At 40.1% G+C, this 16,309-nt stretch overlaps 1 protein-coding gene across 2 annotated transcripts in view; it reads right to left on the bottom strand.

The window, feature by feature from the left end:
- Window positions 1-15,777, bottom strand: part of chrm2a (cholinergic receptor, muscarinic 2a) — a 118,806-nt gene extending 103,029 nt beyond the window's left edge. Inside the window, exons 1-3 of one of the 2 annotated variants that reach the window (XR_010331184.1) lie at window positions 15,358-15,777; window positions 14,298-14,534; window positions 12,376-14,186 (exon numbers count right to left, since the gene is read on the bottom strand). The gene's annotated coding sequence lies outside the window, so the exon portion shown is untranslated. Of the gene's footprint in view, window positions 1-12,375; window positions 14,187-14,297; window positions 14,535-15,357 lie in introns of those variants that run through there. The other variant, XM_064342949.1, reaches the window with a different exon arrangement.
- Window positions 15,778-16,309: the final 532 nt, after the last annotated feature.

Below are 16,309 nucleotides of genomic sequence, written 5' to 3'. Positions count from 1 at the left end.
GCGCGCAGACGTGTGTGTGTGTGTGTGTGCGCCCGTGTATATGTGCGTCCAGATTACTGGGTTGTGTTTCCTCCCTCTGGGTGATTGGTTTATTATTTTCGTTCTTTAGTGCTAGTTTACGGGTGTAATGCTCTTGATTTCTTTTACACGCATTTATGAGAAGAAAGAAAGCGCTGCAGTTGGGTGATTCTACATCGTAACGCTAGGAGAGAAAAAAATGAACGGTGGTGCAGAACGGGAAAACAGATTTCTTACGACACAGATTAAAAGGAATCCGAAAAACAGATGCAGTTTTTTTTTTTTGGGAAAAGGTACACATGAATATACATTTACACTGAGCACAGATGTGTTTTAAATTATCTGATGTTCCTCCCTCCCCCAACATTTTGCATACTGTAGAATCAAGAAGGTTAGGCTTATGGTTTTTAAAAACTAGCTGCACATCTGTGTGACAGTAGTCTGAATCTTCATTTGCACTACATTTTACTCTCATCTGAAATTTTGTGTAGCGTATTATTCAAATACCTCTGTCTTTATCTTCAACCATTACTTGATTTCATCAGTTCCACCTGTTATCTGCTCCTAATTCTACCCCTGTACTTTTATCAGCCTAACCTTCTCCCCTGTTCACCCAATCAATACCAGGTTGTCTGAACAATTTGTCAGCTCGTATAAATCCATAGAGTGTTGTAGAGGAGAGCCAAGCTGAGCCCCCTACTGACAGCTGACAGATCTTACAGCCCTGACTGATGATGTATTTTTCCACACTGCATCAGAGTGCTTTGCTGATGAATTTGACCACACTAGATCACAGCAAGGTTAGTTTAACTACACTAGAGTACTCCAGTATATCACACCATGGTTCATTTAACAAAATTACAGTACAAAAGGCTGTATTTCATTACATTCTGTTACAACAGTGACTTTCACCACATTTAGCGGCAAAGGTCACGTGTCCACAGCGAACACCAACAATGGACTATACTACAGTACATGCCACAATCCGACAGGGGATTCATTGGGTACTTCAAGGAAATCTTGATTCTAGAGCACCATTCCAGGGATCAAGTGAAAGAGCACCTTTTTTGACGTGATTGACCATATAAAATCATTTGATACTGGCAAGCAAATAGTTCATTCGGGACCTCTATATTTAATTGCAAATGTTGCGTAGCTACTATCTAGTATCACATACTTTCAGTAACCAATGGGATTACATAATGGGGCTATGGGTTATTTTATGGATTTTGCTGGTGTATGGCTATGGGCTTCACTTGAGTTTAGTTTCTGAGGGAGGCTTGTTCGGATAACCTGGGTAGTCACATGATCCTCACAATAAATGGTACTTCCTTCGGGAAAACTGGGGGCTGTATGACAGTGGCCATTTTGCCTTTTGCTACAGGCTTATAAATGATACTGCTGTGATTCTGATTTGTTTATTAGATGTTGGCCCATAGATGGTGTAATATCTGAATTTTGATAGGCATTGCACAAGCCAAAATTGTGAAAACGAACGTGTATGTGTTGTCGGAATATCTAGTACATGTAATGTTATGTAATCATCTCCTTAAGGTAAACTGTATACTAATTGAAAGAAAATACCTTAGTCTTCAGTTTCAATGCACACTCATTCACTGTCCTAAATGTATTTTAATCATGTGTACTTTTGATAGCAAATTATTTTTCCCCTTGCAGATATACTTAATAAGCTTGTCTCTGACTTAATTATGTGCATATTAACTGCCTTTCAATTTACCAGTGCATTATGTTCCTAATTTATTCAGATTCATTTAATATTTTTGTTTGATGTTCAGTTTTGTTATTGTAATTGTCCCGTGCATTATAAGTCACCTCGAATATGGTCAATGGCTAAATGACAGAATGATAATATTACACAATAAAACATTGACTCTATTATATTGTATTAGACTGCACTACACTGTGCCACAGTGCCCCTAATTATACTTCAGTGGTGTGTCACTTAAATATCCCCACTTCAATTACTCCTCTATTTTTCCCACTTGAGTGTGAGGGTGTTATTAAAAGGACCTGAGCACATCAAAGTCATGCAGCTTGTTAAAGGAAAACCTTTTCAGTTCAGTACTCCAGACTTCAGGGGTTTTCCATCCTACACACAGAGCACAAAGAGACATTGAGCACCTTCACTCCATTTCCCATAAAGCCACATTACATTTGCGATCGGTTGATTTCAATATAACAATAAAGGTTCCCTTTAACACAAGAGTCTCTCACTGCCCTGTGTCATCAGAACCCTGTTTGTCTAGTTAAAAAAAAAAAAAAAAAAAAGTCTGCAATGACGAGTGAATCTGACTCACCAAGTACATCTCACACACTGGCAGGATATTTTTTGGATGTAAAAATCTTTGGGTCTAAGTCAGCCTCTGCTGAGCTGAACAGGTTGGTTCACAGCTTCTTTAGGTTGTTGTGCATCCATTAAAGATACCATTTGGGTGCTCTGTATGGGAATTTTCTTTCCCTTATACTGGCTTATAGGGTGAATGAGTAATACAGAGAACGGTTTTCATGATTTGCTTGGCAGGCATCCCGATCCAGGGAAAACATTTAGCATATTATTGATTAAGAAAGCCGCTGATGCAATCAAAGTGAATCACTTAGCTCAACTGTGCTTTGGCAGGCTACAACTGGGAACTAACGCTAGAAATGTCTGGTTAGAAGCCCAGTTTTTTAACCATTATGCCACACCCGTATGTTGATGATTTTAAAGCTGAAAATGTTTGAAAGACAATGGCAGTTCTAATTAATCAATTTTTCCCCCTTTTGGAGTTCCACCTCTCTCGCTCTCTCTCCTTGTGGAAGCCAGTTGACATGTCCAAACTCCAGAATAAATTGCTGTGGTGTGGAGAGTGCACCATTAGCATGATAAAGGCCCATTCTTTTCTCCTATCTATATTTGGTCCCAATTTGCAAGCATTCACACGCCTCCAGTTTCTCTCTGTTTTGATAGAGGGAGAACTGCAATAAAGGCTGTGCGTCTTCAACCCACTCTTTGAACAGTCACGGTGGAGGAAATAAAGTTATGGAAATAGACTAATATCTTTCTACAGTACACTCGCAAACATTGTTCCCAACAGGTACAGCGCATTTGTGTTTATTGCCACATTTATGCCACATCAATCCTCCTGATTGATGGCAAAGATGAAAACAGATGCGACTTAAGCTGTTTCTCTCTTCCTCTCGTTCCTTTTATTTCTCCCTTTCTGTGTCTTTCTCGCTCACCCCTTTCTCCTCGTTTCTTACGATAAGAGCTCATGAGTAATTATAGCCGAGAGTTACTGGTTTAACATCAATAGGATTGCGGAGCTCAATAAAAGGAGAATGGGAGCGTGTTTTCAGCCTGATTAAAATTCATTTGGTCTTCGTGGCTGCCTTTCAAATGAATGCATCCCAAACTGCCCCTGCTGCATTGTGTTTAAGACAAAGGAAGAATGTATGAAGAATGAAGAATGCAAGCAGAATGTATTCAGAGAGTGCTACTGAAAGACCCAAGTGCGGATATATGCCTGCGACATGCTAACAAGTATGTCACGGTTTAAGATTTATGTGCTACAACAGTGCTCCCCACTTGTAAGCATACTAGATACAGGAATAACGCAGAAGCATAAATGAAAATCCATAGAACGGTACAGTCCCTAAGCTGTTTAAATACCTCGTATAATACTTTTTTTTTTAAACCCCTCATTATTTTGAATAATGATTTCCAGCTTAGCTGAAACATGAAGTTTCTATAGAACGCACAATTGATTAGTGCCCTGTAATTACTTTTTCTTTTCTTCTCAGTGTAATAAATGAGCTGATGAAACACATTTTCATTTGGAATCTGTTTATCCTCTCGCCTGATCTCTTGCATTTAACATTAATTAGCAATCCAGCACATAATTGTGATTATTAAAAACTTTAGAGGTTGAAATAAAATGTTTTGAATTTATGTTTCAGTTGAGTGGACTGCACCTCCATGTGGCTGATACATTAAGCTCAGCAGTACATTGCGTTTTGTACATTAGAAATCTACACTATAAATAATTGCAATTGTTTCAATCTACAACTAGGGCTATATTTTGTTAAAAACAGGCACAGATTTTTTTTAGAGATCATGTTAATAAAACCTATCAATAGTATATGAATATAGTTTTGTTACATAACCCGCCCCCCATACGTGCACGCTTGCATGCAGACACTCACTAAATACTTTGAAATACTATATTTAATCTTGAGTAATTACCCTTCCTCTCATCTGAACTAAGCACAGCTATGGAAATACATGATATTTAAATGTCTGTGGTTTGTGTTTATTCACTGAGTGGTGTAATAAAATTGTTTATACCTCTAATATGAAACTAATAATTGATCAAATTTTAAATCTTAAATTATTTAATTGAGCCATTTTACAACCTGACAAAAAACCTTAAAACAACTTGAAACCTCAAAAATAACTTTGGCAGAAGTAATGCCTATTTTGCTAAGGAATAAAGAAGCTTGTCAGCTGACAGGATGCAGATGAGTCAACAGATGTCACAGATAATTATGTTTTACACATTTTATTTGTTCTGCAAGGAAAATCAATTGCATCAAATTCAAAAGTTGCTGACACTATGTACCTTGATGCTGTAAATTACAGTTCAGTGGCAGACAGCATCAAACAATGCCTGTAGAACTTTGTGGGGTTTTTTCAGCAAAAACAGCTTTTTTCCTTAAATTATGTAAGTTACATGTTGGAAGCATACAAATAGACCCACAGAGCCCTGATGCCAATTACAGTCAATTTAACATGCAATGTGTAAGACTACATTGTGGCACTTGCTAACATCATTTGGTCAAGAAATTGGCAAAAAGTTGACAAATTCAGAGAACCAGGGCTGCTGGGTAGCTTACGGTAAAAGCATGAGTGGGCACCACGGTCTCAGATCGAATCGGACCCGTGCCAGTGCCGACGATGGCCAGCAGCCCCACAGGAGCAACGCATAATTAGCTTCGCGTCGCTCAGGGATACGAGAGGGATACAGTCGGTAGAGACATTATTCATTGCTTGAGTGCCTCCTGCTGGCCATCTGGGCCGCCCGTGGCTAGCTCTCTTTGCACACGTGTAAATGAGTCTCCTCCATCCCTGCTCCGCGTGTGAGCAACTTACGGTTGCCGGGTGAAAAGATACTTTGGGCTTCTGAGGCGGCAGCAGGAGCTGTGCATGAGCATGCTTGTACGTAGTTTGTGAAAAAAAAAAAAGTGTATAGGATTGGTTTAACCAGTGGCACGGTACACAAGCCTGCACTGGTGTAGTTATCTCCACACTATCAATACTGGTATTTTTTACAAGTAAAAATAGAAGTGCATTTGCAGAGCTTCAACATTTGATGTTTTTAAATGAATATAAGCACATTATATTGACATAATACTCAATACAATCACATGAAGGCAGTTCTCCTCAAATAGGCTGTTAGGTAATAAAATTATTTTTATTTGCATCACAAAATTGCACACATGGACATTATTTACTGGACATGGACATTATTTAAAAGGGACATTATTAAAGGTATACTATGTAGGATTTTGCAGCCCTTGTAGACTCTGTGTTTCTAAACCCTACTCACACCTCCTCAGTTCTCAACCTCACCCACACCTCCGTTGAGGACATACCCTTGAATGCTACAAGCAAAATGTCATGTGAACATGTGAGGTAGTCAGAGATATTGAAAATAGCATTTTTAGCAATATGAAAGATTCCATGTAGATGGTAACAGTAATTATGCAGTGTTATAACTATATTTATACTGAGTGCAGCCCTTGGAACATGGTACGATAGCTACTGTGTGGTGTTGGTGCAGCCATTTTGTATTTTTCCTCATTTGGTATTTAGCTATTCTGGGCCCTGTTTCACGAGTCACTGATTTGCATTGAGTAAAACTCTGAACTTTCGCAAGAGCTGTTCCGGGTTTTCCTCAAAGCAGTTATCCAGCTAACTCAGTAATCCTATTTCCTGAAATAACCCACTGGACATTTAGTTAGAATTGAGATGTAAACACGGAATCACTATGTGTGGAATATGTAATATTAGCAGGCCATAGGTCTATCTTAGCTAGCTAATTTACTGATAAAGTGAATGACAGACATCCATAGCCTTGTCAAAGTTCTTAGTAACCTTATTAGCTTTGTTACTGAAGTTGGCTACACGTAAGGTTAGCTCAATAGCATGGATACTGTATCGAATCCATTTCTCCTGATTGAAATAAGTGCAGGTGAATTACCGAGCTAGCTAAATTGCAACTATAAACAGTACCATCAGGTCCCATAGGGGGGGAAGCCATCGTGATAGAAGACTTGACTTTAATGCAAAATCTGGGCATCTAGCTGCATAAGGTAAGTAGCTAAAAGTAACGCTACTTCCGGCTCCAACAGTAAACATGGCAGCTCTGTTTCACTTTTCATCCCCTTGGCGAACTTCAGCTGTCGCCACCTAACAAAAGTAATTCCAAGGTTGACTCTAGTTTTTGAACTAGCCTAGTCAGCTAGTCTTTTGACTTAATTCTATTTTATATATCACATTATATCATTTGTGAATCACCAATGTCTTCTTGCCTGTCTGTCCACCCATTCCTCCCACAACCAGCTGACTCTAAAGAGCTCTAGGACAGTAGGCACCACTGAATTCGTAGCAGCATTACAGTCGGCTTCAACTGCCTCACTCTGAACTCTCTTCGGGTAATGACTGGTTCTCCTTCACTCATATATTTCAGTTACATGTTTCTTTCCAATGTTTTCTTGTGCTAAAATAGACTACCGTTTACTGGGCCTAACCTCTTAAATGTGCTGCATGTCCAAGGACTGTTCACACTTTCTCACACATTTGTATTAAATAAATCCTCTGCATGCCATACAGATGACAGTTATATGAATAATATGGAAATAATAATAGTAAATCGTGTATTACATGAATCATAAATGGCTTTAACCTTCTGGGTTGTCGAGTTGTGCATAATATCTTCTGCATAATATATAACATCTGGACAAAGAAGCATGCTGATCTGTGTATATGCTTTAGAACCCTTAGATCTCTATCTGTTCAATTGCTAAAGGTGCCACAGTCCATGGAATGAACTTATAGCACTGTACTCTTTGCTGTAAATAATTAAATTGCTGAAAGCCATTCTGTGTCTGGGCTCTATTGTCAGGCTGGCATAGTATCTTTTTTTATTCTGTTGTCTGGCAGGGGGTGTATAATAACATACTTATGCCATTTGCATTTGCTTTGTCGCTGCCGGATGCACAGTAACTCGCCATGAAGGGCAATAAGTATGTCAGAAGCAAATGCATGCATACTAACGAACCATCGTCATATTCCCCAACGGCCAGCTCGACCAAACTCTGCCGCGGGGCCTCAGAACTTTTCACTGTTCACACTGAGGAGAGCTGGGTGAAAGCCAAACCTGGTTGGTAATTAAGACGCAAGGTACTGTACCACTCTCCTTAACTGCGGAATAGAATATACAGTAGGCATTACAACCCATAGATTGCTGAGAAATTATGCCACTTTTTTTTTAAGAAACAGTTTACAACACTTACTACTTAAAGTGAGTTTCTATATACAATAAAAATGTGTGGATATTGTACATTAAGTGTATAAAACGCATGTGCAAAAAAGTGAACAGATGCGAATATAATACACGTGCGGTGCGCTCGCACACAAATATACAAAGGTTGACAAAATAACAAACACCACATGAAAAAGGATTTTGAAACTTTGATGTAACTAAATCACAATTGCAAAAGCAGCTACAAAGGTAAGCAATACTAGGATGAATGCCAATTAGCGGTATGCGCCAGCTGTAAAAGAGTTCAGCCAATCAGCACTTTGATATGCAAGTTTCCAAGGCAACATGAGGCAGCTAATAGTTACAAAGAGGTGAAATAGTGAGTGCCCTGAATTGCAGGTGCACTGGTTACAAAAATTGGTACATTATTTAATGTTGCAAGGGGAACAGTGTTAAAAATTCTAATAACATACGCCAAACAATAATAAGCTGCATTGGCAAAGGGGAACACTGGTTGCAAGTTGAAGCTCACCGACAGGTACAGATGGAAAAAGCGAAAGGAAGCCTTAAACCCACAAAGTCTGCTGCCAACTTTTCAAGATGGTGGCGGTTCTGTAATGCCGCTATCACATGGAAGTCATTGAGCCTGATTGCTCTGCATGGTCATATAATGGCCAAGGAATATGAAGCCATATTACAAAACCAGGTGCATCTTAAACAAATTTTAGAGTAGTTTCCTGGACACCAGGATGTCAAACACCTTCCATGGCCTCCACAATCACCAGATATAAACATCATTAAACCTTAATGAGAAGTTCTGGAGGGTGAAGTAGATTTCCACCTCCTTCATCCTTCAAAATAATTGGAAAGAATTGGTTTTCCTTCTTTATTAAAGAGTAATTGCACTCACTGTTTCAGCCTGGCTCCGCCTACTACACAATTTTGAAGAATGCATCCTGGGGTGGGTGGAGTCGGTGTGTCCATCTCATTTGTATAAAGTATTCTATATGCAAATGAATTTGTACAGTGGAGCTGTGCCAGGCTCATGAAACTTGGATCAAACTGTCAAACTAGGTGTTGCAGATCAAATATGAATCAATATTCAGCAATTACCTGGCCTATTTCTCGCCCCAAATGTTTTCAGAAGCATATTTAGTGGACTGTTTATGTGGAATATCCAAAACTTTATGTACAGGCTGCCATGTTTCCCAGGTTTGAAAAATATAAACCAATCTAGCCTATCAGGTGCCGGCAGTGTTCTATTAAAAAGTAAACTGACAAATCTGTGGGTGGAAACAATTTACCCAATCAATGTCTTCATAAACAAGAGAGGAAAGGTTTTTGATGCATGGAAAAAGTGGCTATCAAGGGTATCAATTTCTATACTACGTGAATGCATAATTTCACTTTCTCAGCTTGCGATTGGACAAGCTATACCTTATGACAAAAAGTAGCACTATTAGTAAATGGGTATTGGCAGGCTTTAAAAAAACAAGGCAGCTCCACAGAATAAAACAGGAAAATTATCACAGTGAACATTAGTAGATACTACAGTAGATAGCCAACCATCGATATTAATAGCTAACTAAGAAATGCTATACCTCTGGATTACACCCTCCATAGAACTATGAACCCTAACTCTAACAGCAGTGTAAAATAATCCTGAATTCATGAATATTACACTTCTAAAGTGGTTTTTACCACAGGACTGAAATCGCATTACTATTACAATGACCATGGGGGTTTCACCTCGATCACCAGCAATGGACCACAGCTACATCAACATCTGCACAAAACTTCAACAGCTTACATTTCCCATTTCCCCCCACTGAAAATACACCCTCTGTATTCTTGCTCACTATGCGTATTGCTCTGGAATATGGCTTGTTTAATTTCTATGGTCACATGATTTTTATTTCAATAGTTTTGTACACAGACAGATTTCACTGATACAGATTTCTATATCGTGTGCTTGTGTGTGAGTGTTTATTTTACAGAACAGTGCTATATGTATGTAACTTGGCTTTTTTACCATTGAAAATCTTTTTGTTGAGATATGTATGCATCTTGACCGAGAACTCTGGAGGTTGACGGCCTTGTCGACGGCCTATAGTCAGGCATAAGTAAGTAACGTATGCATCTGAGAATATATACTGTATATATCCATATTACAAATGTTTGGCAGCTAGTAAAGCCTTCTATCTGGAGAACAGTTGATTTATGTTCTGGAATGTATAAGCACGTTTTATATTATGATGATAGGTAATTGGTGTCCAGTGAGATATACCGTGGTGCAGTACAGGTATATGCATTGGGACTGTCCTCCAGTAGAGGACCAATGGTGTCCCCTGATGCATTACAGCCATGTCCATTAACCCAATGAGACAGTAGCTCGGACGTGACCGTTTCTTGCAGCCGCGGACAGCTACGAGATTAAAATGGAAGTTCAGAGCTGCTCCTCTAATGGTTTGCACTTCTGGTGTAGTGCTGAGGAGAATATGCATGTCTCATTATAGCAGAATAATGAAGGCAAGAGAGTTCACAGCGTTAAGAAGTATTACTCACAGATTTTCCAGGAAAAAAGGGTGCTTGTTTTCCACATGCTGTAGGTACGTGTGTGTGAATATGACAAGAGCATTTTAATTGTAATTCCATGTCTGAGCTGGGTTTTGCGCTTTACTATAGGTTGTACATTTGTTGTAATTATGTAGTCAAAATATAAGTCCATACATCCTGGCGAGAACATAATTGAGGAAATGAAGGAAATGAAAAATAGCTTTTTACTTGGTCAGAGTACACTGATTGTGTGTGTGTGTGTGTGTGTGTGTGTGCATGTGTGTTCATGCACCCACATGGGTGTGCACATGTGTTTCCAGAATTGAAACAAAACTTCAGTCAGTGAGATATCGTATGAGTTGACTCTGGAATTCCCAGTGTGTGTATGCATGCGTGTTTGTACATGTGTTTGTACGCATGTACATGTATGTGGGTGTGGGTGTGTGTGTGCATGTGAGCGCACACTTTGAGTGAAGAATCGATCCAAAACTACAGTCGGTGGGATGTGAGCCTGGCCAGTGTCTCAGATCACTTCATTTGATCATTTCCGTGGCAAATTACATATGGGGTAGAGATCCTCCTCGTATTGATCTGAAACATTCTCTGCTGCGTCTTGTAATTTTTCATGTGCGACCACCTAGCTCCGCTCAATAGGTCCGAGAAGCTGGAGCGTTACATTGCACAAGTTTACATTCCACAACATGGTCACAGACCACTGTGTTTCCTGGGACAGCTAAAAATAAATGTGTTTGCAAGGAGCACATGTACATGGGAATGCCCAGGTAGTGGCAAATTGTCCGTTCTTTGCTCAGAGAAGAATTGCTGTAGACCTTGTTACATGTGCCAGAAGGGCACGTTCTAAATTTAGATTTATGGCACGCTTCCAGTAAGGGACTCCCATTAAAGAATGTATTATTCAGGAGGCTGACACTGTTGCAAATAGTCATCAGAGCAGTCTGGGCTGCAGTAAAATGAAAGGGAATAAGTCAACATCATCTGTTATGAGTCAGTAGATTTAAACATAGAGCTGTTTATGCATGCAGTCGCATTGCACAGTATTGAAGCAATGCTGAGACTTAGCTCAGAGAATGTATCAGTGAAATCCGTGTTGACAGTAAGACTCATAAGTAAAAACATTTGGGTGGAACCATGACAGAGCAAGCTCACCTTAGACATGTTTGTTTTAAAAGATTGCACATACAGTACATTGTGGAGAAATGTGGAAATGGAGTCAAGCGGCGATCCTCCACGTGGCCAATATCAGCTTTACGGCACACAAGTGATTTTTTTGCACAGCTATTAATCAGGAAAGGGGAGGTGGGTGGGGCAGCATATTCAGATAAAACTGGGAGGAGATTCAGCTCTGAGTTTGAGTGGTGGAGCTGCTCATTTAAAGCAATCAGGAATGCGAGCGGTGGTGCCCAAATGAGTGAACTTGATCCATGGGCGGACAGAATTAGCAGCGTGCAGAATGGTGCCGCTCATGGTTTTTGCTCTGCCCGTCGGACTCCTTGGCCGGGTAGCAGATGCGCAGTGCAGCCGCGATGAGCCATCTGAGCGTTCTCAGTCTCGGTGGCTGCAAGAGCCTCTGTGCTTTTCATCCCTGCTCAGGTTTTAATTACTTAATTGGGTCCCTAATCTGTGTGAAGTGTGAAACACTCTCTCTTCCCCCAAGTCCCAATCAGCTGCTGCCTGAATATATTCATCAATCTGCAGGAGCCCGGCAAAAAAAATAAAAAATACTAACTGCCCTTAATCACCACATCAGCAAATCCTGCAGCTTCACTGGAGGTGCTCATTACTGCATAACCTGAGAGCCTGTTACATTACAGAAATGTGTCACTGTGCAGTAGAGAGGAAAAGGGCTGCTCTCTTTAAGGTTGCAGGTTTGATTCCCAGGTGGGCTGAAACACCCTTGAGTGTGAGTGCGTGCTTCTGAAATGCTTCGGTAACTTTCCAGCAATGCAAATGCAGAATATTTGTCATCTAAGCTCCCCTAATTCACTCCAGATAAAAAGCATCTGCCCAGCAATTAAAATGAAAAAGAATGAACAAATGAATTAATATATGAATTATTTCTGGTTGTCACTCAACTACTGTAATGACTATGCGTACACGTGCCTTCAATTAACTACAAATTGAAGATTTTAATTCGAAAATGTTTGAAGCTCAAAGTGATAGACATTGTGTCATTCAAAAGGAATAAATGGTTACGTAGCATAAGTAATAACCTCAAAAGGAAATGTGTTGGCACAATTATCATTTTGTTGTATACCAGTAATCACCTGAGCCTTTAATAGATTACAGTACAACACTTAAAATTCAAATTAAGTCATAACTGGGATTTACACACTTTCAGAGCTGTAAAGAAATGCTTTCACACAGCCGGTCTACGGGTTTTTTCAGTCAAAACTATGCCAGGTGGCCAGCAAGAGCTTAAGAAGCCTTGTTAAGATGTTAATGGCAGAATTTGCTATGAGGAAACAGAGGCTGCATTTATACTGTGAAACCATTTATGTTGTTACACAAATTTAAAATCCAGTCGTGTCTGTCAAAAACAGTAACAGAAATAAAGGATAAGACACGAGTGGGAGGGATCGAAGAGAAATCCCCGCCCCTTCAGTCCGCTGCACAGTGCACGTCTGTGGCTTGCTGTTGTAACGCAGAGCAAGTGCCACTTACAGTATGTGAATCCTCTATGTACATAGATGAAGGCCCAACAAATGACCACAAAAACCCATCATGCTGAAAATGAACCAGAGAAGCAGGGAGATAAAAGGGAGGTGAGCAGCACTGTTGTCATTGCCAGGGTTTAATTTATGGGTTAACCTCTTCAGCGAGCACCTGCTTCTACCTTCGATTGCACTGTCAAGGCAAAAGGCGGGTCATCACCAATCCTGGGTCCCAACAAAGCAGGTTAAAAAATGGTTTTAGAAGCTCTGCTGCAGATTTACTGTCCGTTATTTCAAAGTTTGCTTGTGGCAGAATAAGAGCATGCATCTGCCCAGGCACCAAAGCTAACGGCAGAAGTCTTGGCCATGAGTATGGCACCAACCGTAAAAGACTGTCCTACCATTGAGGAAATATATGTGGAAAGCAGTAAGTGCTATGTTTGAAGCTATGGCTCAATGAGGATGACTGTCTTTCAGCAGTCAACGTGCAGTGAAACAAGGAAGAAAAATGTAGGTAGGTTTTTTTGGACCTGCCTTTTGTGTTTCATAAATCTACATTGTTTTCCACTTGTTGCTTATATTTTTCTTTTCAGAATGAGGACTTTCATTTTCTGCAGCGTGGACAGAACAGTCACAACTGAACCTCTAAGCTCACACCTCCAATGCCGCAGCTCTCCTACTGTGCCTTGCCGGGGGTGCTTAAGATGAAGTGGCCTTCTGTCGGGGCATTAGTATTCCGCGCAGGAATCGTACCCGAATTAAATGGAATGTTGCTGTGCTATTATGGGTTCATTACTGTCTGAGCATCCCAGGGGAAAATCGCAGAACACTGTGTATTCACTACTGTTGGCTGACCACAGAATATGCTATATCTCATTGTTTATATTCCAGATGAGTTCTTCTGAGAATGAAATGAATTAGACTTCGGAAACTGATTAAGGAAAAATGGAAGCCGTTGACTATCGACAGACTAGCATAGACTATCAATACACACAGGTGCACTCGCACACATGCATATGTACATACATACAGTGGCCTCTTAATGCATTAACATCCTTAATACATATTCCCAAAGGTAAGGAAGACGATGATGAAGAAATGTGCACTCATGTTATTCACAGAATATGCTTAATTCCAAAATGCCAGACACAATACTACACCAGTTCTTTTCCAAAAATGCACAATCCTATGATCAAGTTTTTTTTAATTATAGTATTGTATTCATGTGTGCCTGTATAAATATGCCACGAGTGTTCTGCCTTGCATTTTATGATTGTCTTTGTTGTCCTGCTGACCTGTGTCAACTCACCCAGCACTGGTCATGGGTTCTGGCCTAGCCATAAGAAAGCTGTGGGCAGAGTCAAACACATCACCTCAGTTTCTGTTGATGAAAACCCTGAGGAAATCCACATGAAAGAGACAAAAGAGGACACTGCCATCACCAATCAGGGCAAACACCCAGCTCTAGACATGAGTAATATGGAATGTTGCTTTATGGGGAGTAAACCTCATCTCCGTGGTGCAGTAGTCTCCAAGCAGTCATCTAAATCCAGGCGGACTTCAGCTTTCAACATGATGCTTTGCGCCATATATGGCTCTGCAGTGGAATTGTTGAATTGTTTTCCTTTTTTTTTTTGCTGTTGAGGGGTCAGCCAGGGCATTGAAGTTTGCAAAGAACAGTTCACCGTCGTTCTTCCCCTTAGGGAAAACATCCCACAGACAAGCTGGGGTAACCTGTGCCATCCTGTGATAAACAAAACACCCACTCATTTTTTCTGTGTTTTATGCTTATTTGAATAATACAATTTCTATAGATCATTCTCATACATCAAGATTTGGCCACCAGATTGTCCCCACCATGTAACCTGCCAGGATTTGATCTTGTGTTTCAATGGTTATTCTCCAGGGCTCGCCTTAAGCACTCCCAACAGCACAGTCAAGAGACTAAACTGTACAATTGAGTTTCTGAGACATTTATTTAAAAAAAACATTTAGCTGATTTAATATGGAGAGAGTCAGGAAGGAAAGTGAACATGGATGGAAAATGCGACAAAACCATGTCTTTAAGTCAGTGGTCCTCACTGCTGGTCACGGAGAGCTGCAGAGTTTGCTGGTTTTCATTGTTAGGCTCAAAGCAAAGGCAAATGGCAGCGTTGTCCTGCAAATGCACTGCCCAGATGTGCATACTCAATGTGCATTCTTATATCCCTGTGGCGGTAATAAACCCGAGTCCTTAAGGAGGCGATCCAGCACAGTTGTGAAAAGACTGAGCGGACGAAAGCACAAATTGAAGAGAGCTTCATCCCATTGTTGCTTAGCGCCCCAAGCTGCGATGCTTGACACTGCTGCTCATGATTGCATTGAATTAGGAATTTCAGGGTACACATTTTAGAACGCAATGGCGTGTGAAATACATTGCTCAAAGTGTCTACGTTCACATACTTAAGTAAGGTATGTTTCGGGCCTTACTCAGAGCTTGCATAACACAGCATTTGATCAGTTACAGCAGTTGATTACTATCACAACCTTGGTTCCTGACCTATAAGATACGCTGTTTTGGTTCTTACCTGTTTTCCTGTGCATTCCCTGTGTTTCGTGTCTCGTGCCTGCTAACTGTGGTTGTAATTGGATAATTGATTATTCACTCTGCATGTCTGCTCATTTTCAGTGATTTTCTGCATGTGTCTCATTGTATTTAAGTTCCTGCTTTTCTTCAGTGAAGTGCATGGTCTTTGTGTGTTCTTGCATGTTCTCCTCTGCTGGTCAGCCGGTCTAGTTTTTGCTTCCTGTGCTCCTTGTATTTCCTTGTTTATTGTTTTTGTTTTATTGGTTTAAATTTTCTGTAAAATTTTTACATTATTTTACTTACCTCTACCTCTCTGTTGTGACCTCTGTACCTGGATCCTAATCCTTTCTGTGAGCCTGTGACAATTACAATCACTGTAACTTGGGTCACCTGGTTTCTTGGGTCTGAATCGGTCGCTGATCTTAAGGAAAAAACAAAAACCAGCAGCCTCTGTAGCTGTTCAGGACCTGGATTGAGTACCAATGCAGGAAAAAGAAAAACGCATCTCCATATTAAGCAGTAGTGTCCAATCCTATCTGAACAGGGTGTAAAACAGGTTTTTGTTTTAGCCTAGTACTAAGACACCTGATTCTACTTATAAGTCCTGATTGCAGACCATGATTAGTTAATTAGTTGAATCATGATTTTTTTTTTTTTTTACTTTTTTGTGCAAGTTGAATGTTATATAACTGCTCTCATTTTTAATGAGGGCATTTACCAATGCTTCAAGCAAAACTAAATGTTGCATACCCCTATACAACATTTTAAAACACTGCAGTATGTCCACGGTTGCACACATCGCTGTCAATAATCATTTGAACTTAATTAGTGACAATTACTTTATCAACCTAGATTATTGAGGTGGTACAGATGTGATAATTGTTTGAGAAGGGGCTTCGCAAAGAGGTTATCATGACCTCTAGCTGGCGGAGGACTGAAGTAAATGTGAGAAA

Source organism: Anguilla rostrata, chromosome 7, assembly GCF_018555375.3.
Source record: "Anguilla rostrata isolate EN2019 chromosome 7, ASM1855537v3, whole genome shotgun sequence".
NCBI classification, from domain to species: domain Eukaryota; kingdom Metazoa; phylum Chordata; class Actinopteri; order Anguilliformes; family Anguillidae; genus Anguilla; species Anguilla rostrata.
This window is presented reverse-complemented; position numbering and strand designations above follow the sequence as displayed.